The following is a 21,788-nucleotide window of genomic DNA, read 5'->3' on the forward strand; positions in this document are numbered from 1 at the left end:
TCTGCCCACCTTGGTGGTGCAGTGGGGTCCTAAGATATAAAACAAGCTTGACTGCTGTAACACTTTTCTTTTTTTTCCCCTGTGTCCAAAAATGGCTTTATAATAAACCATTAACTACTGGTTGAGCTTGAAAATTGCATGTGAGAACTTTGTGTTGATCATAAGCCTTGAAAACCGTAGTTACTGTTTACTCATAGTAAAAGTTTTTAAACACAGTTTACAGATGCTTTGTAAATAGTTTAATCTAAAAATAGTCTGATAATACTTTATTAGTCACCCATGTCCATCTGTCACCCTTTCTGCTCTTTGAGTGGGCGATTAGATTATTTCCTAAAGAAAAGTAGTCTGGCGAGTATTTGTATGGAGAGCAACGACTCAGAAATATTAGTGTGAATACAAGTTGTCATAATAAAAATGGATGTTACAGTGGATAGAGTTAAGATCTATTTGGACAACAAAATGTGTTTGCTTGTACTTAACTGTTTTGTTGTTACATGTGTAAAATTATTATTGATATGTAAAGAAAATTACTAAAATGTAGAAGAGGAGCATGGATTTTTTTGGATTATGTTTTTGTGCAGTTTTTGATGGGAAAGATTTCTCTTTCATATTGCACTAGGAAGATTTCTATTATGTATATGTTGTCAAATGTCGCCAGCAGCTAGTATGAGCTGTTGTTTTTTTTTTTTTAAATTACTGAGGTCACTGCAGGAGTTGGTAACTCACTGGGTGCATAGGCACACCTGCGTACGTAAATGGAGTTATTTACTGTAATATGTGTTAGGAGAAGAGATTTCTGATTTTGTTGTTTGTTTTTTTAACTGCTTCACAGTGGATGTAACCATTTTGGAAGTCAAACTACTGGAATGCTGATTTTTGCTTGGGCTTTTCCAGAATGTTTAGAAGTTGGTAGCTGAGGTTTATTTCCAGAAGAAATTTGGCATGGGCAGAAGATACTGTAAGCTGCCTACTTTGCCTAGTTAACTTCCTGAAGTTTTTTCTGGAGAGCTAATGCAAAATCCAGACATCAGGATTTTTTATACATGCATTGTTTTGTTTGTGCGTACTCCTGCTGAATGGGTGCAACTGTCTAGAGGTCTGATGGTGCTAAGTATTCATTCAACAGGCTTATTTGTTCAAAGGTCTGTGTTTCAGGCTCCCCGTAGGAACAGTTTGTGTGATGTGGGTAGGGCAGGATATATGCAAAACCTCACGTCTGTGTGCTCTTCTGTGCCTGATCGCTGCTGCTCTGGGCTGTATACAAATTCAGTGGTAATCACTTGGCTCCTTGAACAGAGTAGGCTGCAAGAGCTGTGAAGGCCCATACTTGATAATGTTTTATTGTGTTAACACCACCATTTTCAAAATACTAAATATTAATGTTTCCTATTTTGTCTCATTTCCTTGTCAGCATCACCCTTCAGTGGCAAGAGGCACCTGAAAGGAAAACTTCTGCATATCAATGCACTGCCAATGGTAAGTACCTTTTTAACTGACTAAAGGTTGTGTAGTTCCTTCCTGCCGATACACTGTAAGCCAACTGACGTTGTAAATAGCGTTTTTAGAATAACTACTTTTTATTACGTAAGTGGATTGTTTCAATTTTTTAAGAAACATCTAGACCATTATTCTGTTTGACAAAAATATTACAATTGTACCTGGATTTTGTCTGATGAAAAGTAGGGCAGCATGTTAATTTTGAATCGAAAAGTGTGACTTGACAATAACATAGTTCATCCTGTTGGTAACTGGTTTTGCTTCCTCTTTTGGCCACAAGCCTGTCTGGGGCAAGCTGTAGCCCAGCTGAGTGCTCTGTTGCCCCCATTTGGATGTTCTTCGTGTGCTTCAATACTAACAGCTTCTCCTATTTAAAAAAAGAAATAATAAAAATCTGTGCAGTATCAGGTATATTTTGATTCAGCACATTTGACAGCATAATAATACTGACGTTAAAATCTGAGCTCCTATAGAAAGGGGCTTGCTTGATGCAGTCTTATTGTCCCATCTCTGGAATATTACTCAACGATACAGCCTGTTGGAAGTTTGTATTTGCCAACTGTATTTATGGTTTACTTATGCTTCCTGATAGTTATGCAGATGGAAAGCAGAGGTGAGGTCTGAAGATAAGGATTGGAACTTAGTGCTTCAGATTTGATCAAATAATGTTCTTTTTCAGCAGTCTTGGTATCTTGTGTTGTCACAGTTGAGATGTACAAGGATGGTGACTGCAGAATTTGCCTTAAGAAATAAATGCATAAAGTGCTAGCCTGAGTTACATATTTCAAGCATCTCTAGATCACTGAGAAGTTAAAGGGATAGTCTTTCTAACCACTAGCTTTGAAAACTCAGTTTGGAATCTGAGAGCAGAGCTGGGCTCCTTTGGTTTGTGTGGCCATCTAAGATCTAAAGAACATGTAAATAAATTATAGCCTCACTTTATACCTTTGCAACTCCACTGTCTTTGCCCTGTGAGCAAAATGACACTCCAGGAAAGTTTGCTTGGATGTAACTGCTTTACATTGAAATGTCGTATGTAATTCTGTTGACTTTCAAAGACATTGTGGAGTGAAATGTAATGCAGCATATATTTGGCACTAAGTAAAGCAAATATAACTCTGAAATCAGAAGAACTGCACCAAGTATGTATGTGATTTAATAGCCTGTTGTTTAGACTCAGAGTTGATATGTGTAAAGTTTGTATTGATTAAGGATGAATTTCAGCTGGTAGGAAGGGATTTGTTGAGTGAGAAGGCATCATTTTTACGTGGTAGCTTAGCCTGGTATTGTAACTTTCCAAAACTAAAACTAGCAGTGCTCTCAGCCTTTTCTATTGTTGCTAAATTTTCATTGTTGTTGTTGACCTTTTTTCAACAAAAAGCTACTCTGATTTCTTTTTATTTTGTATTAAACATGTTTCTAGTTATGATTTAAAATACAGGTCTGTATTACTGCTTCTCTTAAAAACATGACTCATTCCATATTAACCTAGTCCTTATACTTCATAAAATTTTAAAATACTGAGAGACTGTACTTGAAATGTTACTGCATTTTGTCCTAATTTTCCCCCTACAAATTATATTAGAAATTCAGAATTGCACAGTCTCAGGGGCATGCTAGTTGTTACAGTGATCATAAAACATTCTCAAGTGTTACTTGGAGTGAAGTGAAATACTCCCCACACTTTTCTTTAAGGGCTGCTTTTTGTGCTATAAGTTGTTATATTTTATTATTCTAGAGATTTCTAAACAATTACTCACCTCTTAATTAACTTTGAAACAGTTTGAATGTAGATTGAAGAGACAAGCTAGACACATTCTTCATCCTCCCAAAAGTAATCATAACTTAATCTGGTTTATAGTAAAAAAGACTTTTATAGGTTTTTATTATGTTGTTTTTCTCTCTGATGTGTATAGGCAAAGTATGGGCCAGAGGTTGACCTGAGAAAAACAGATTGTGTTCTTCTCCTAAGCAGGACTTGGTTTAACTTGGCTACCTGTGTTCAATACATAACTTTGAATCAGAAAGGAATTTCTGATTCCCTTGAGAAATGATGCTAGCATTTTTGATCAGGTTTTTGATCATGAGTGTCAGTTCCATTTCTTAGCACAGAAAAAAAGAGTAAAACACAGAATTTACACACCCTCTTTGTTTTTTCTTTGCTTTTCTATTTAAGGGTGATTAAAAGATGCTTTTTTTTTTGCATCACATATGGTATGTTAAGTGATAACTACATAGGTAAAATATCAGTTACTCCTTAAAAACGTTGTAATTGTTGGCAGTTGTTTTTTTTTTTTTTTTAAATAAAACATTTGTATTGTGATATAGCCTGCTAAGAGAGAGTATGGCTGTGTTCAGTTGGTGAAAGTTCTCATTCTTCCAGTCAACTGTAATGTTCCTCAGGGTCTCAAAGGAAAGTTACAAGGGCTTAGCAAAAAAGGCCTGTTAAGTGAAGGAAAATTCATGTGTAATGCTAATTTTCTAGGCTTTCGAAGGCTCATTTAGAGGCTGATAACTGGGTACTTAATCCAAAGTCACAAGGATTAATGAATGTGTTGGAAATAAAAATCGAAAGTCTTGGACCTCTGGCCTAAGTAAAAGATCACGTTAGGGTTTCCACAATTTGCTTTAGCAAATTAATTTTCTTGTTATGTGGTGGGATAGGTAGCTTACCTGAGAGAGATTTTCCATCGTACCTTGCAAGGCTTCTCTTGTAAGTTTTAGAAGGAAAGCAGTTTGCCTTTCTGTCTTCTACAGGTCATTGAAGCAGGCCTGCCTTTTTGTGTGTCTGTATATGTAGAAATATGTGTGGCAATACATGAGTGTGCTGGTGTGTGCGTATCGCTATATGCACATATATATCTATATCTACATGTATAAAAAGGAGTGTGCAAAAAGCAGAAACTTACAGAAAGCTGGGAAGTGCCACTTTGACTCCCGTATCGACAGCTTGCTGCGATGGATCTGACAGGAACCAAAAAGGGCTGTGCAAGAATCAAGCAAGAAAAGCAGTGTGGTGGCCTTCTGAGAGGCGTCCTGAAAAACACAATGTCCGCGTTCTCGGCTCCATCTTTTACTGCGTGGTTAGTTTGACAGAGTTCAACACACTGATCAGTTAAAAAGATCTCTTGCAGAAGAGAACAGAGGATGTTATCATTCATTACAAGCTAACACAAGGGAAGTCTGAGGATAGGCGGTGAGCACAAAGTTAGTCTACAGGAAAACGGGGCTGTCGACAGCTAAGTCATGTCCTCATAGTCCCGAAGGGAATACAAAGTTGGCGTGTCCATTCTTTTCAATGTCCTTTTCAAAGTCCATTCTTTTCAGTGCTGTCTACTTTTAGGTGAATATTGTGTTTTGAAGGTGTAACACACCTGTTATGTGTGATGTTGACTTTCTTACATGTAAAAGAGACTTGTTATAGGAGGACAACTCTGCAGGGACCAAGTCTCTTAGGCCAGGAAACTTGATGGCTGCAATGCTCAATGTGATTATCTGCCCAGTGGATTTAGCCCAGAAATGGCAGGAGTTGCTGAAGGAGCTGGGGACATAAGTCACTCCAAAGAAAAAAGCGTTCAGTGAAGAGATTGGAACGTGTCTGTAAAAACTTCCCCAAGACTGCAGCAAGATTTTTCCTTCAAACCCCTTTGTGGTGCCTTCCATAGTGTTGTCCTGTGAACTTACCACTCCTTAGAAGACAGCTGAAGAAATAAATGGATGTAACGATTAGCCTGTGGTTCCAAAATGGCTAAACCCATCTAAGTGCTGATCTATCTGCCTGGTTAATCTTCTGCCAGTCCAGTATGTTAAAATGGTTTCATGCAGTGGAAGGCAAGCAGGGGCGAGGGCAGAAGCCTGCATCTGGAACTGGAGGAGTCAGGTTTGGCATGGAAGCTCTGCCTCTGCTGGTGCCTGCCAAGGGCAGCAGGAGGTCCATGCCGCTAGCTCCAGGATTTGGCCTGGAATTACGAAACTGACTTTGTTTCAACAGGAGCTGAATGTCCTCTCAGAACTAAAAGTGTGTAGGAAAGAGTATCTGCGGGTGGGCAGACCTTTGGAAAGACAGTAAAGCTGAAGGTTGGTTTTCGTTGTGCTGAGAACAGGGACCTTGCTTTCAAGAGTTTATGAAACTTGACAGTAGTTAAGATGTTGGCCATGTGAGACATGAATAATTGCTTCCATGTAAATAATCCTGTAAGACTGGGGCCCTTATTCTTCAAATATGTAAGCATGTGTGTACATGTAACTTCAAGCATAGGAATAGTTCTGTTGAGATATAAATAAGGAGTACCTGCATGCATAAAGCTAACCAGGCTGTGGGTTATACAGTTTATGGAGTATAGCTTTAAAAGGGGGACACCCCACCCCCCATTTCTAGCTGTTTCTGAAATAGTCTATTCTCAGTTACAACTTGAAATTTTGGACTGTTCTGCTCCTTCCTGAAATCAGTGGATGCTCTTATCAGTGAAGGAAGGTGAAGTGCAAAGTATTTTGCCTGATAATTGGTTACAACTGAACAATTATATTTCAGAGTGTTCATACATAAGCTCTATTTATTGGATCAGCATGAATTAGCTGACCTAGTGTTGAAGAGGAAGTGCTAATAATGTGATATAGAAGAAAAATTATGTGGTGTGGTAGGGTGCATACTGTGATAAGCATGAAAAACTGTATGTACTACTGCATTCTGATCCATTTTTTGGAGGTTTTTTAAATTTTCTGTTCCTTTACATAAAGAAACACAGTAGTAAGATCCCTTTCTGGTAAGGACCCCTTGCCTCCTTTTTCTACCATTATTTAAAGTTCACTACTGAATGAATCAACTGAAAGGGAAACTACTGTTCTTAAAATTTTTAAGAAGTGGTGGCATTATTTTGAAGTAGCATTTGTCAGAGAACTTTCACTGCTGATTCTCTAAGCATTTTACAGTTCAGAAATGAGCTTTGACTAAGAATTCTCGGCAGAATCATAAATAAGTAATTAATCTAAGCAGCCGGGATATTTAGCCCCTGGCAGGTGCCCAGTGCAGTGCAATCACAAGAACAAAGGGAACTGGGCAAACATCTCAAACTAGGGTGACGTCCTCTAGAACAGGATGAGGGCCATTGCTGTTCCTTGCCTATTGCCATTCCTAGGTTTTTAAATCTTAAATGTACCTGAAAAGCGGCTGTTTCTGCTGCAATAGGTTGTCTTATGTTACGGCTCTTTTACTCTTGTGAGGTTTTTTTCCTTGTTGTCTTCCTCCTCCTTCACCTCCCCTGCCTTGGTTTTTTTCTCTCTTTACTGCTTTGTACTGGGTTTGGTTCAATAGGTAATAGCAGTAGTTCAGCTAGCATTAGATTATATCTTACTTGATCAGCATGCCATCTGCTTTAGAGGAGAGGGAGATGTTACATTTCTGCTGTGGGTTCACTGCCTTATGCCCGTGGTGAAGTTACATAAACTGCAGTGATCCTTTCTCTGCTTCATTATACGAATGCATTACAAATACAGTGTTAAATATTCTTGACGTTGACTAAGCTTGTTGCATATTTGAAAAATTAAACTGGATATTAGGCATATGTGAAGTAGGATGTTGTAGAGAAAACCCAAGGACAGGCTCTTTCGCGTCGGAGCACAAGTGTTACCAAGTGGAGAGAAGCAGGGCTTATTTCACAGAAGACCATGTTAATGTGTTACTTGTATCATCAGATCTTGATCCTGGTTTCCTTCTTATCAACAGAAAGTTGGTATTGGTTCATGTCAACAAAAGTAAAAGCTGCCTTTAGTTTCAGTGGTGTTGATGTTGGGAAATAATGAATATTGTCATAGACCAACAGCAAGTCTGTAGGCTGGGAGGAATGATACTGAGCATACGACTGACTGACTTGGGAGAAATGGAGACCTGCTGGCCACCAAGGACCAGGGACCCTGCACCTGTGTGGCTGTCAACGTGGATGCCATATCTAGAAGCCTGTGCTTACATGCCAAGTCTCTGGTTCACCATATGAATAGAAATAAAGACTGTAGTTACTGCGTTAGTGCGGCTGTATTTGTAAATGAAGGTCGTGTGTGGTGTTCTTACCGTTATTTAATGAACAAATATAAAAAACTATTGAATATTTTTTTGAATAGGCATCTGAATCCTCCCAGGGTTGATATTGAGCATATGTATGTAGGATTGACAGCCATGAATTTAATAGTCACACAGATGGGGAGTGCTGATGTCAAATGCGAGCCTAGTTGGAATGCGGGTCCTCATTAATGGTAGTTATGAAATCTCCCCCTTTAATTTCTTTTGGCTGTAGGTGGACCATATTTTATTATGGTCTGCATGCGATTTAAAAATGTTTCATCACGTGTTCAGGTATTTGACATCTGTTTCAAAAAAAAAGAAAAACCAAGCAGCATAAATTAAGTTCAAGTCCATCATAACAACATGAAAAGGAGAGGACTTTATAATAAAGTAATAGACTGGCAAATGAGCTTTTACAAAATCAGGTATTTCACCCTTTTGTAAGCTTGTTTCCTCTATTAGCATAGTCAACACTTCCTGTGAAAACAGCCAGTGCTTCTGGTAGAGAGAATACAGTGAGTCAAATAACGTGCACATATGATGGACTATGAGGAACTGATTTTAAATGCGTGCTTATTAATGAGAATCTAGGATAAAGTCAGCAGTGGTTGAAATGAATAGAGGGCAGATCAACCGTCAGAGCGGATTCTTTTTTCATGAATAAAACAAATTTAAAACTATCAGGTACATAACACACAAATTAAGGGGAAAAATAGATGGTCAGAGGTTAAAGAGGGAATGAAAACACAAGTTTTATGGTCACAAGATCAAATGAGGCATTAGTTAATTTTCCTTTTTTTGGTGCAGTTCAGCAGGAGTTCAAGTAATTCAACTGAGTGATTAAACTGGAACAGAAAAGAGTGCCAGAAAAACTGATTACTAATAACATAAACAGAAAAAATAATCAAATGAATTTAAGACTTGATGTCAGCATTTCACATTAAAATGCATTTGAAAAGGCTGGAATTCCATCCTAGTTGCACGGAACCTGATTTACATAGAAAACAAATTTGTAACAGCTATTCTTGCAACAGTTGATAAATTATTCTACTAATGAGCCGTCAGAATGGATTTAACCACGAAGTGGCTGAGGCACAGAAGATGTTTTCTGGGGGCTGACCATCTGGGAAATGGGAAGTAACCCGAGGAGTAGGTATTTGAACCCAAGGAAAGACACTGAAGAGGTGACTGTAAACCTCATAAATTGCAAAAGGAAACAGCACTAGAGATGCTGGCGTTTTGCTCTAAGTAGAAGATACAATACATAAGTTATTATTTGCTACCATTAGCACCCCTGAGGTGACGTGCTGCTCTATAGGCAAGGTCCTTACTGCTGTTTCTCCTACAGTTTTCATGCTTTTTATGACACACAAATAACAGGTATTGTTTGACTTTGTGAATGTTGCTTGGAACAGATTGTTGGCATACCTTTCCACTAACCTAATTCCTACTTTCTGTTATATTTAACTTTTTCTAAAATCAAAATCCTTTTGTGATTAATCGTTCGATTTTGGTTATTACTAAGATATTTCCTATGCTGTTGTAGTTTACTAGATTCCTGGCTGAAAGGCCACCCCAGTCAGCAGGCAGACTCTTGTGTGTCCTAGTTTTTGTCTCACGCTGGAAGTCATGGTGAATAGGCTGTTGTGAAGTTGCCTTCATTGATCCGTCCAGTTTTGTTCCACTGTTCTCTTTGCTGAAGCTGACTGAGGTTTCTTAGCATACCTACCTCCTTGTAGCCTACAGCAACAAGCCCTGCCTGTGTTTTTTCTTTCCTATTCACGTGTGCTGTGCTTGGCTCTGTGGTGGTCCATGTATTTGAACTGAGTTTCCTTTTTTTCCTAACACCAATTAAATAAACTACCGATCTTTGTATTGTAATATGGCTGTGTCGTGGCAGTTGCAGGGATTACCCTGTTGAGGTTGGCAGTATCCCTTGGACTGCTGCTGCTGCTTCTCATTTTCATTGGACTGCTTGTCCATCGTACACAGTCAGATGTGGATTTGGAAGAAGAATTAATGTTATGGCATAGCATAACTGTGATCCTCTGAAGTACCTTAGTCCTAATGTCGCTGTGTCTGGAGTTCATGGGAGCTCTGCCTTTGTGTTAGGAGGGAACTGAGGAAGGGTTGCTACCCTGTAGTGTGTGTGTACATATAGTTACATATATTTATTTATATTTAGAATCACAGTAGGCAAGACTTAAGTACCTGGTCTTCATGGACACTTATAGTGGGATCTGTGTTGTCTGTCTTTCATAAAGTTGTTCATTTTTGGGCTTAGACAAAAGAGTATGCTGGGGCTAATCTGGCTAGACTGTGGTATGGTGCTTGCTCCAGTAATTCATCGGAAATTGTTTATTAAAATACTGATAAGATACTGTAGAAGAATTGTGAGGTGAATAAGGAGCATGTTAAGGGGAGGTCACGCCGTTTTGTGCTCAGAGGGGATGTGCTGGGCCTAAAGGAAGTTCGCTGCCTTAAGAATTGGTCTTCAGCTGACTTTAATATAATCACTAACGAACTTGGCACTGTAAGAGGGAGTATGCAAAAAAATTTGCCAGTGACATAAAGTTGGGAGATGTTGTCAGTTTAGACAAGGAACAGAGTATCCTACAGGAAAAGCTGGATGAGCTTTTAAGACTTGAGTGGAAAAAGTGGACCGAGATTTCATAGCACAAGATGCGTGGTTGTGCACTCCTGGATAGATGTGAATTTTGCCCTAACCTGGGTGCTCATCTCTTGAAAATGACGGAGGAACAGGAAGACTTGAGTATATTAGACAGTAAAATCAAAGAATATCTTTTCTGTAGTATCCTGAAGCTCTGAAAAAAGTAGTCATAAAATCAGTGAGGTGAAGAGGTACTTGTAGTAGGAACAGAAAAGTGTTAATGCTGCTCATTTGCAAGGCAGCACCACCAAGTCCTCATGTGTAACACTGAACTACTCTGGTAGACCACGTTCAAGAAGGATCAGTATGAAGTGGAGCAGGTGTAGAAGAGGACGATGGAAATGGCAAAAGGAAGAGCTGAGTTCATCTCACAAGAGGACAGTGCGAGGCTGGTTGGTTTATCCAGTGAAAGTGAAGTCTGAGAGTGGATATAATTTCTTGTTCTAAATATGTGAAGGGTTCATAAAGATTTGAGCGAGTGCAACTGCTTTCTATGTTAGATTGAAGACAGCACTGGGATAAGAAGAAATGTGTGTATCTTGCAAGGAGTGTGTTCAGGCTGGAAATTAGAAAACAGATCTCATTCACCAGGGGAGTAAGATTTTTGGGATAATCTTCCCATAATATAACAGGAGGCAAAATACCCTCACTAGTTTTAAGATGGACGCCTGTTAACACAAATTGGGCTCAAGCAGGGAGCCCCATGGTCTTCCTAACGAGCACAGTTTGTGGAATAACAGATTTTGTTTTTGAAAGATAAGAACGCCTAATTTTGTGTAACCTGTAGAGAACATCAGCCATCTTTCAGCCACGTTGTTTTGCCAGATGAGGAAGTTTGACACATACAGAAGTAAATCATGTCCTTATGTTAGGAACATGGGACAGAAACTGTCACCTGGGAGAAAACAATATAATGAATACAAACATTACAGTTCAGCAAATTCAGAAGCATCTAGCAGGTCTTGGAGTAATTTTTTTGTCTAATCTGACAAAGAGTTTAATCTGTTACGTAGATGTCTTCAAAAGTAATGTTTTGAAAAGGAGTGTTAGATATGTAAGTCCTAAAACCCACCAAAGAGAACTTGTGGCATCTATACATAGCAAACATATGGAAAAAATACTAATTTTGGGGGGTTCCTAAGGTTCTGTGTTAACCCAAGATTGATCTGGGACTTCTTGCACAATGCATGAGTGGGGAAATATCAGCAAAGGCAAAGCCTGAGCAGAGTGTTACTGGAAGTGCCAAGTTATAGTTGTGGCAAGTGACATATACTTAAAAAGATGTCAACTATGCAAGTTAGGAAGCATACCAGTGCTTGCTTTTGAAGAAAAAGCATTGCAGCTTAAGTGCAGTTAATTTTGCCACATATTTTTGTGACTTATAACTCATCCAGTGGAAAATCCACAGTGGTTTGTAGGCACAGTGCTCTGGGGAAGGAAAGGAGCTTGGAGATCCCCGGAGAAGATCTAGGTCACAGAGTAACACACTTGCTTCCTTATTCTCTTGCCTGGCAGCATGTCATTTGTGTTTTGAAGAGCTCTACCTCCCTGGGAATCTTCTATTGGAAAATTAATGCATGTCAGAGTAGTTATATATTTCAAAAAAACAGTAAGCCCTGCCTCACATATCTCTTCTGGCTACACCCATGAAAATTGCCTAGGAGTCAAATAAAAGGGCCTGTCTGGGAACAGAAGTGGGTGAAATGTGACTGCCCAGTGAGAGGTGTCTGTAGCCCTTGCATGGTTTATGGGAGCTGAGTATCACTTAGGACAATTCAGAGGATAATGCTGTGGCTTGTGTTCGCAAGCAATGTGCTTCACACGGTGTCAGGGTCAAGAAACAATAGTACACTATTACTGTGTGTTTGGTTTTAGCATGTTTGAAGAGTAATTTTGTGGCTATCTTTATTTTCAATTCGGTGTGCAAACCCGCGCCTCTGCTATCGTATGTTGACATCCTGTGATAAGAGCACTATAATTAGGAAGCTTAGTTGAAGAATTGGTTGGGGGGAATCACTTACGTTCCTGAGGTATAGTGGAACTGTCAAAAGGTAAAGCATTCCCTGACTTGCTGTGTCTTCCTAGGAGAATTTAATGGTAGACATCTTGGGTTAAATGAAAAGTACAACGCTGTCGAAAAGCAGGAATATACTGAAAAGGGGAGGGGGACAATTGTTTCTGTAGTAGTAGGTGAATGCCAAAAACTCCTCCAAAAAAAGGAGCATTCTGAAGAAGGGTTTTTGCTTTCTTTCTCCTGTAATAAGCTGCAATGAGAGAGGTAGCTGTAGGATCTGTAAAGCATGGACTTCACTGTAGGAAATGCATTTATTTATCACTTCTAACCAAATCTAGGGGAGCTGTATGGATTTTTTAGTAACACTTAGAAAAATCATTTGTTTTGGGCATCTGAAATCTACTAAATATTTGCTGAATGAAGAAAGATTCCTAGACAGGCAGAAGTGCATGTGTAACGTTTTGCCTCACACTAGGATAATGGCTGCAAATTTCTAGAGCTTCAGCTGTTTAATAAGGCATTCCTTAACTCAGCCTAACAGCCAGAGCCAAGAACAGGAGAAGTGCCTATTCCCGTGCTGCTGCTTTTTCCTTTCCTCTCTCAGCCTGTTCCCTCAAAACACTTCCCTGCTCGCTAGGCTCTGATCTAGCTCAGTGCCCGTATTTCTGCGCGTTCACTGGGGCTGAGCAAGGGCCTGTCTGTAGGAAGCTGTTTGCTATATGGTTAGTAAGTAAGAGAAATTGCATTTTCTCACTACTAGCTGTATATAAATTGTTTTTTCTAAACACAGAATAGACTGGTGTATAGCTCTTTATCTAGATTTTTTTTTTGCACATAAACCAAGAGCTAGCATTTAATCCTCATTTAGTACTACAAATATGCCATTTCACTGACCAGAGACCTAGTTAATGAATTGAGATAAAGATGGCAATATTCAGCATTGTATTTATCCTAACTTGGAAACAGCTAGCACTTTCAGGAATGACTAGAAGAGCTGTATCTCGGCACTTTCATTATCTTTGAAGACTTTTCAGTGTTTTTTGCCTCCCACAGAAGAGGAAATATTTTAATTCTTTTCTTTTAATGGGATGTGCTAGGAAGACAAAATCAGCAGCAGCAGTGGTACAGACTATCTGGAGGACCTTGGTCGGTAAGAAAGAGTAGCAGATGGTCTAAAGACAATATACCGAAACAAACAACAGTCCTGCACAGATTTTTTTTGTTGTTGTTGTTGACATTTTGCTTTTATCAACCTTGTCTGGTTAGATTACAATCTCTTCAGCACAGGAACAAGTCTTATGTGTTTATGCAATGTTAGCACAATGGGGCCCCTATCTTGAGAAAGGGTCTTTTGAATGTTGCTGTTACTCAAATAAATAGTGGTAATAATGATGTTCATAATGTCTGGTTTTAATTGTTGTGAAGGTTCCTTGAGCAAAAAGAGAGATGCCTGAAATAGAACAGAAAAATGTTAAATGAAATTAGTAAACCCCAAATGATCTGTTGCGTGTGTTGCTTTTTAACTGTGTGTGTGTGTGTTTTGTAGATCTTTTTGTACAGCTCCATTTTATCCAAGTGTGTATAACCACATCAGAGTTTTTACAACGGTTTGTATCAACACACATTGTGATTTATACTTGGATAGTAAAGATGATGACTACCAGAGGTTTTTGGTTTTATATAATCCTGGCCTTGCAGTCTTGTAATTCACTTGCTGTCTGTTTTGCAGCGCAGAGAAATGATGTAAAACTGCACATAGACTTGTTTGGCTTTTCCCTCTCTACAAGTCATGGAAGCCCAGCTGGGTGGGTTGCCACCCACTCCCCCTGTGTGCATACCTGCTCATTTTCTTCTGAGGCACTGATTTGTAGTAGCCTCGTTTTTTTTCCTGAGGTTTCGGTGTTAGAAAAGGAATTGAAGGCAGGGTAAGTAGGGATGAACTTGGAAATGTATGGCTATGCTGTGAAGAACGCAGCTCATTTGTGTCTAGAAATCGGGTCAGGTTTTAATTGCATTATCGGGGGTAGTTAGTGCTTAAATAGTTTGCTTTTCAATATAAAAGGGAACAAAAATTGATCTGCTATTATAATTTTCTAGCACTTATAAAAATATAGTATGTACATGTAAATGTACAATAGGTCTAAAAAGCCCTACAAACCTTTAACTACTTGCAAGGGTGCTCAGTTTTCTTCTGACAAAATTAGCGTGTGTGCCCTCCAATACATGATGTGGCATATCTACGGTGAACCTCTTTCTCATTTGAGTGTTGCTGTTTTGAATAGACAGATGAGTTTTCTTTTTTTTATTAACATTTATTTTTTATTTTTAATAACATTTATAAGAGTCGAGCAGATTTAGGAGCCGAAGTTCAAGCCTGTGATCATTGACAGTACTGACTCATTCTTCTGCCTCTGACCGCCTTCCATAGCCTGAATCATGCTTTCGCCCTCATCTTTGTCCACAGAGGTTGTATGAGTGAATAACCATGTCTACTTTTCTTGCTGTACTGCACAGGGTCATTGGATTTAACTCCCTTCTTAACTGTAATTCAGGTAAAGGATTTATTGTTTCTGTGGTTGGATAATAGAATATTCAGTAATAGTTACTTAAATTCAGTTCATATATTAACAGAATTATTTCTGTTAAAGTCAGTGGAAAGGTAGCTTCCCTGGTGTCTTTTGAGTAGGAATACTCTCACCAGGAGATGCACCCAGATTGACCATAAAAGGTGTGGTTTGTCTAGTGGAAAGCAGCCCTAAGCAGTGGCAGGGAGCCTGTGGGACATGCAGTAATCATCTGAAGACGTACTACTTAGAAACGGGTGTTCATCTATCAGCAGTAGGGGTTAAGTGTCTGTTATTGGCTTGTTCTTTTTTCTGTGGTTTGAAAGAAGTTTTTATTGTGGATTTTTTGAGTGGTCTGTATGAGCCAGGACTTTCCAGAAAACCACTTGCCTTCATCTCCATAACATACCCAAACCTCTAAATTCTATCCCTAGTTCTATTAAGATTAATTAAACCATCAAAATCATGTCAAATGTCCTTCTGTCTGTAATACTATCTTTGCCTAGGATAAATGTAACTAAAAAATATTTTAAAATGGAAATACCCTTCTGCTGATAGTGTTTGCATGTTTTAAGATAAGCTGTTGCAGTAATCTGCTTTGGAATAGGAGAAAAATCTGAAGATATGAACTAGGTCTTGGCTTGGTATAAAGCAGGTGATGTGAGATCAATTACAGTGTTACAGCTAGAGGCAAATTTGCTTACAGAAATCTGGGCTCCAGTTTTTATTCATAGCTGTAAGTCATGTGGAGCCCACAGCCATTGCTTGAATGAAATTTGCTGATAGTGGAGACTTTCACTTAGCTGGTCAAGCCCACCCTAATCCTGAAAATTTTTAAATTATCTCCTTAATGTTTAAATATTTTCAGCATATGTAAGGGAAAAGCCCAGCAAGGGATGGATGGGACCGCATTCATCTCTTCTTTCTTATCTCCTGTGAGTACCTCACAGCTTTCCTGCTTACATGTGTGACAGTTACTAGAAAAAATAAAATGTACAATGGATATAAAAATATCCCATGTGATGAAAATGGCTTTGGAGCCCAGCTGGCTTCATATTTTGTTTCTTCTTGAAGCTCTTGTTTCCTTTTCTCAATTTTGATTCCTCTAGTTTTTAATAGTTACAGTGTTAAAGTGAATTTTAAGATAAAAGGAAGATTTAGGAAATGGAAAAGCATAGACAATCCTGTTCCCAGATAGCAAATGACGATCTTAATAATTCAGGATTCTCTTGACTCCCCATGGATTTAAAGGTGAATCGGCAGCGTGCAAAATTAGTTGCAACTACAATTCATTTCTTTGTACAAATACTTTGGTATGCATAAATACATGAGAAATTAAACAGCTGGCACAGGGCCACTGGTTTTGTGCAGATCTGAAGGCTAGGGAGGTGATTTTTTTTGTTGTTTTGTTTTGTTAATTTTTTACAAGAATAAAAGAGCTGGTTGTAGAAGGAGGTTCTGTAAAAGGCATTATTAGAAGTATGCTCCTGCAAGCTGATGGAAAGTGATGTGATTTTATACCAAGAGGAAAGATGAGCAGCAGTGATTGCTGTGTTTCTCTTCAAGTCTATCTTTTAGACGTTCCTGAGTATTGCAAATTAATCTGCTATAAAACTGTAAAAGAGACTATTACCCACTGAAATGTGAGCACAGGTCACCTCTTGTTGAGAAGATGATGTTCCTTAGTTTTAAGTTTGTTTAGAGAACTGTAACTATGCAATTCTTTCTCTTATTTCTGTTTCCTCTCTATGGCAGACATACCCGAAACAGAGTCCCACTTCCCTCTCAGCAGAAGGCTTGAGACAATTTAGTGTGTCTTGCCAGGGTTTCTCCCGCCAGCTCTCCATCTTCTGTGAACCTCTGCACGATGCTTTTTTCTCCACTTTTTCTGCAGATAGTGTCAGGCGTCTGGAGAGAGGAGGGGAGGAGAACTGTGTTCAAGGAAATCACAAAATACAAACCAGAAGAAAATTCAGTGGAATAGGCCATATTCTTTAAAAAAAACACCTCACTGCAGTGAGTTTTGACTTCCTCTGAAATCTCCAACATGGTCTAGTTTTGCCAGAGAAGCCCTGAATTACGTCACTTGCAGAAGCTGCAGAGAAGAGGTGTCCCATGCTGATTGTACTCTACGTGTTTTTTACATGAGAGAAGAGAACCCAGAGAGGCCACAGAGGGACCTCTGCATTTCAGCAGGTAGCCACGTATAGAATGTGTCTTCCGTTCTGGTGAGCTGGCAGTCACCTGGGGACTTGGTCTGGACCCAGCGTGGTTTTGTGCAGGGTATCTTACAGAGATACATACACCTTCCCCCACTGATTGATAAGATCTGTTGTTAGAGAGGTTGTTTTCCCTTTGTTGGCAAATCTTCCGTATGAATACAGTCTAAAGATGGAGTAGCATGTTGTATTGTATTTTATGGTACGTTGCTTGTAGTACTAGCAATCAAAGCTCGTCTCTGCATGGGAAATAATAAAATCAGATCCAAGAATTTCTTAACGTCTCCTGGATGCTCCCTCCTCCTAGCATCACTGCTGCACAGGACCTTTTTAAGGTATGGCTGTGCCAATGTCTGACCCAGCTTCATACCGATGAATTATTTAACTCTACCATTTCCCTCCCCCCCCCTTTCTCTTCATGTAGACTTCTGTATGGAAAAATGTTTGTACCAACTCATGTGTTGTAATCGTACTATTAAAATAGAATCGGACATTTGTACATAACAGTTGCCTGTAATGAAAGTTAGGTGTTAATTTAGGAATGCACACAATGGGGCTATTGTAATTTAGCAGTGGCTGACGTGTCTCTCAAAATTCAAAGTAGGTTGTACTATAAATATAGTCTCTTGTTTTGCAATTGACATTTTGCTGGTGGGTGGCTAATTTGAAGGGAAATAGACCAGAGATCTAATATTAATAACTAATTAATAGTTATGTGGATATTTTAAGTCTATTTTTCTGCTTATTTATAGGCATATATTATTCATCTGTGCTGTGTATCCTTCTTTGCATATATATTTAATTCTGAAACTTTTGCTTCAGTAACATTCATGCTTATATGCTTTTGCAATCAAAAGCTTGAAAGCAAAGTCAGTCATATTTCTCAAAACCACTTTCTGAGGATGATGCTATCAAAATAATGGTAGTTAAACTATTCCAAGAAGAGCCTCCCTCTTGAAGCAATGTCTAAGAGGAAAGCCAACGATGCATTGCCTACATCTCACCTTAATTTGTGAGTTTTAAGTCAGCATCAGTACCATATGTTTTCCTGTACATAAAGTAAAACACAGGGGAGTTTTTAGGCCTCCATTGGAAGTGGGTAGCTCGTAGATAAACTGAAGAGGAATAAAATAAGAAGGAGCATCTCGCAAGAAGCTTAATCCTTTGGGATCAGAGTAAAACATGCATTCAAGTGCACACTGCTTCTCCTGGCACATGGGTTACTGTACCAAAGAGATGTTATGTTCTGGTTTTCTCTGATGGGACAAATTTCATCATAGGTTTGTATCTCTTCTACCTATTCACCTTGCCTCCTGTCTTCTGTCTCACACTTAGACTCATTTGTAAATTGGTAAGTGTGTGATACTTGCTCTTTTAATGAGTTCTTAAATGAATTTGTAATAAGGCAGGGAGATTATGTGATAGATGCATTATACTTTGAATGTGTTTGATATTTTTAAATCTGGTTTGTGACATACCCAAACATTTTAAAATGCATTCCGCTAAACTTGATAGAGCAATGCTGCGATACTCCAGGCTGTGACTGCTGGTTGTGAAATTTGTGTGCATCATCTTTGCATCTTGTCCCTCTTGTGCAAGTATCTTTGCTGTGAGCGCTCAACTCATGGGGAACAAAAAATTTTTTTCCCCGCTATCTAAAGAGTTGACATCATTCATTGAGCTAGCTGTCCTAGGAGGTTTACGCTGTGTCCTAGAAGATGCTAGCTATTGCTGGATTGAAACCCTTCTGGCTGTTATATGTGAAACTCACCTGTTAGCAGAAGCAGCAGCAGTACCTTTGACCACATGCTATATCTTCTGTGTTAAGGTCTTCTCGGCATTTGTTGCAAGTGTGAGGAGAAAACAGTGTTAGTGCCACCTGTCTCTAACAACAAGCAGATGTACTTTTCTGTCTTTTAATACCCTGTACTTTGGAGGGTAGGGCACTACAGCTGTTTGCTTGTTGGAGGGCACGGTTGTCAGTGATGGAGGAGGCATAGTGCAGGGCTTTGAGCTTTCATAGCCCTCCTGGGCTTCCAAAGGTGAGGAGCTGTTCGTGTTTTTTCTCTGCTGCTCATCTCCCCAAAGCTGTGTGTCTGCATGTATTCCAGCGCAGTTCATAGCACCATCGTTGTGAAAGAAACAGTTAAGGATAGACAGACTCTCTGGAGCAAGCTTCTTACTTCTGTTTCCTTGCAGATATTAAACAATTTCAGTTTTAAGGTGTTATTTTTTTCTAGCTCTAATGTATTTTACCATGCACAGTACAGCTCTGGGCAGAGAACCAACATAAAAACAACTTGTGTTACTGATGCAGCGAGCTTAACTGGAGAGGCTGGTGTCTCCAGCATCCATCGCTTGAGATCCAGGCCATTTCAAGAAGTGCTTAAGGTCCAGTTATTCTCCATTGATGAAATGTGACTGGTAGTGTTTGTCCAAATCACAGTGGTCAAAGGAAGGACGGACACTGCTAAAGCATTTGCCTGTTGTGGTGGGAGTTGTGTATGTAGGCAGATAATGAGGCCCATGTTTAAACTGCGGGACACTTGAAGCATGATTTTCTCATTTCACAGTCAGTGTGAGGCATGTTGGGAGTGACTGTCAGGGGTTTGTTTTGAAGTGTTTGTTCCCGTATATTTTTCTCACTCTTTGCATGACAGTACTTATTCTTACTTTCAGTTCCATGTGACTCGGGGAATATTGTATCTATGCATGTGCTTATTGCATGTTGTCCTGTATGTAATGTAGTCCTGTTGATTTTACTGTAATAATGAGAATCCATCACAAGGTGCACACTTAATCTGCCAAGATCTATAGACAAATTTTAAGATTTTGTAGTAGTTTAAAAAACCCCCAACCTCTAATGTTAAAAATTTACAAAAATTCTATTGCATTTCAAGTGGCAACTTCAATGTTTTCTCCTCTGCTAAGAAGCATATCTGCCCCTGGGCAATGCTGCTTGTCCTAGTAATGTTTACTTCCTAATCTTTTCTATCAAAAATAGTAAACTGTATTTGTCAAAGCTATATTTGTGGCCTAATATAGCAGGCCACAACTCTTTAAGCATCTTAAAAATTACCTGTATGCCAATCCTGGTACTGCAGTGAAAGCATCTGTCAAACTCTGTGCTCTGGGAATATTAAGCAATAATTCCTGTACAAAGTTCTTGTGTTTTGAACTGCTGCTGATCTACCAACAAATTCAAGGAACCTCAGCTGCCCCAGTAAGAATTGCTGGCAAGGGCAATAGGCAGTTACGTGTGTTGGAATTAAAAGAGTTAAGTTCCTCAGTAACTGTCACACCTACATAAGCGTTGAGGTACAGAACCTTTTAATTGCTGGGTTTCATGTTTGGTTTGGGATGTATAGACTTGAAATACATTTTCCCATCTGAATAGATTGTTTACCTTTTCTTCTTGAGTTTGTCTCATGTTCCTTTCGGTATCTCAGTACATGCTTCTTCAGCGTTTACAGGTCCCAGGATGGTATTTTCCTACACAAACAAGTACCTTTCTGAATAGCACCAGAAATTAGTGTCCTTTTGCAAACATTTTTTTAATCTCATATTATTAAAGGCCCATTGAGTCTGAAAATTAAGTAATGTAACTTTCTGCAAACACGCATATTTTTCAGTGTAATTGGAAGATGTTTTGGATTACTGTCTTTAGGCCTGTACAGCCAAGAAACCAATTATAAGCATGGTTAGAAAGCGATAGCGTGCATTAGTCAGATTATAACAAGATTCCAATAATGTAAAATTGCTGCACGACAAATTAGTTTGTATAGATTTTGACAGTCCTTTTGCCTTTAATAAACTAAATTATTAAGCAATGCACAGCTGCAGTGCTTCCAAAATTGGAGAAAAATAGAATCATATTTCCTTGTGAAAATCTTTTCCATAGAGCAGAACCACAGGGGTTGGTAAGCTTGGTTTGAGTTGTTTGGTTGGCTTTGTGAATCCATCTGTCCCAAGATGATTTTTGTCTCCATAAGTAGATGATACGTACATTACAACTGCTACTTGAAAGACTTTGTCAGGCACCTTCTTTTTGCTGTTAGTTTTGACAGATGCCTTCACAATCTCTTGGGCTCCCATTAAGTAAATGAAGGTTTGGGGGTTTTGCAATGTAATTTATGAATAAGTGGTGACTAGATTAATGCTACCTTCTTAATTTCACTACAAACCTAAGCCAAGAGTTTAACTCAAGTCTTCTGAGAGAATACAAGAGCTATCTGTGTTGTAACTCCATATACCTATTGAGTTGCATCTCTGAAATCCAAGAACCTGCCTTTCCCTCTAGTAAAGTGTTACTACAGTGCTATAAAATAACAGAAAATATACCTGAATCCTAGAAAGCAGGTTATTCAGTCAGTAGCTTTATTATGCTTTCATGTTGTGAGCTATGTTCCAGCTGCAGGTTTGAAAACCACTGTGGCTGCCAAATGATGTTTGTATCTATATTGGTGAGTCTCTATTGCAGTGATATGAACTTTAATTAGATATGACATACTTACGATACAACCTGCTTTCTGCCCAATTTGGAACAAAATCCCACTATTTTTACTTGCATACCAAAGTAAGATGAAGCCCAGTTTGAGGGGTGTGCTCCATTCCAGAAGTGCCACTTGATATTTATTTGAAAGGAACAGAGGCTCCCGCAAGACACGGACACTGCCCAGCAGTTTGGCTCTTGCCTTCTCACAGCCCAAGAGCAGCGAGGGCAGACCTTATTTCTGAGTGTCTTTGACTGCTGTCACTTGCAGTGTTT

General features: G+C 39.0%; 1 protein-coding gene across 9 annotated transcripts in view; it reads left to right on the forward strand.

The window, feature by feature from the left end:
- The window catches only part of TBL1XR1 (TBL1X receptor 1), a 117,702-nt gene that overhangs the window by 49,434 nt on the left and 46,480 nt on the right, over nt 1-21,788 (forward strand). For 5 of the 9 annotated variants that reach the window (XM_040613044.1, XM_040613039.1, XM_040613046.1 and 2 more), the window contains exon 2: nt 1,412-1,476. The gene's annotated coding sequence lies outside the window, so the exon portion shown is untranslated. Of the gene's footprint in view, nt 1-1,408; nt 1,477-16,756; nt 16,998-21,788 lie in introns of those variants that run through there. The other 4 variants (XM_040613041.1, XM_040613043.1, XM_040613040.1 and 1 more) reach the window with 3 other exon arrangements.

Source organism: Falco naumanni, chromosome 13 (assembly GCF_017639655.2).
Source record: "Falco naumanni isolate bFalNau1 chromosome 13, bFalNau1.pat, whole genome shotgun sequence".
Lineage (NCBI taxonomy): Eukaryota > Metazoa > Chordata > Aves > Falconiformes > Falconidae > Falco > Falco naumanni.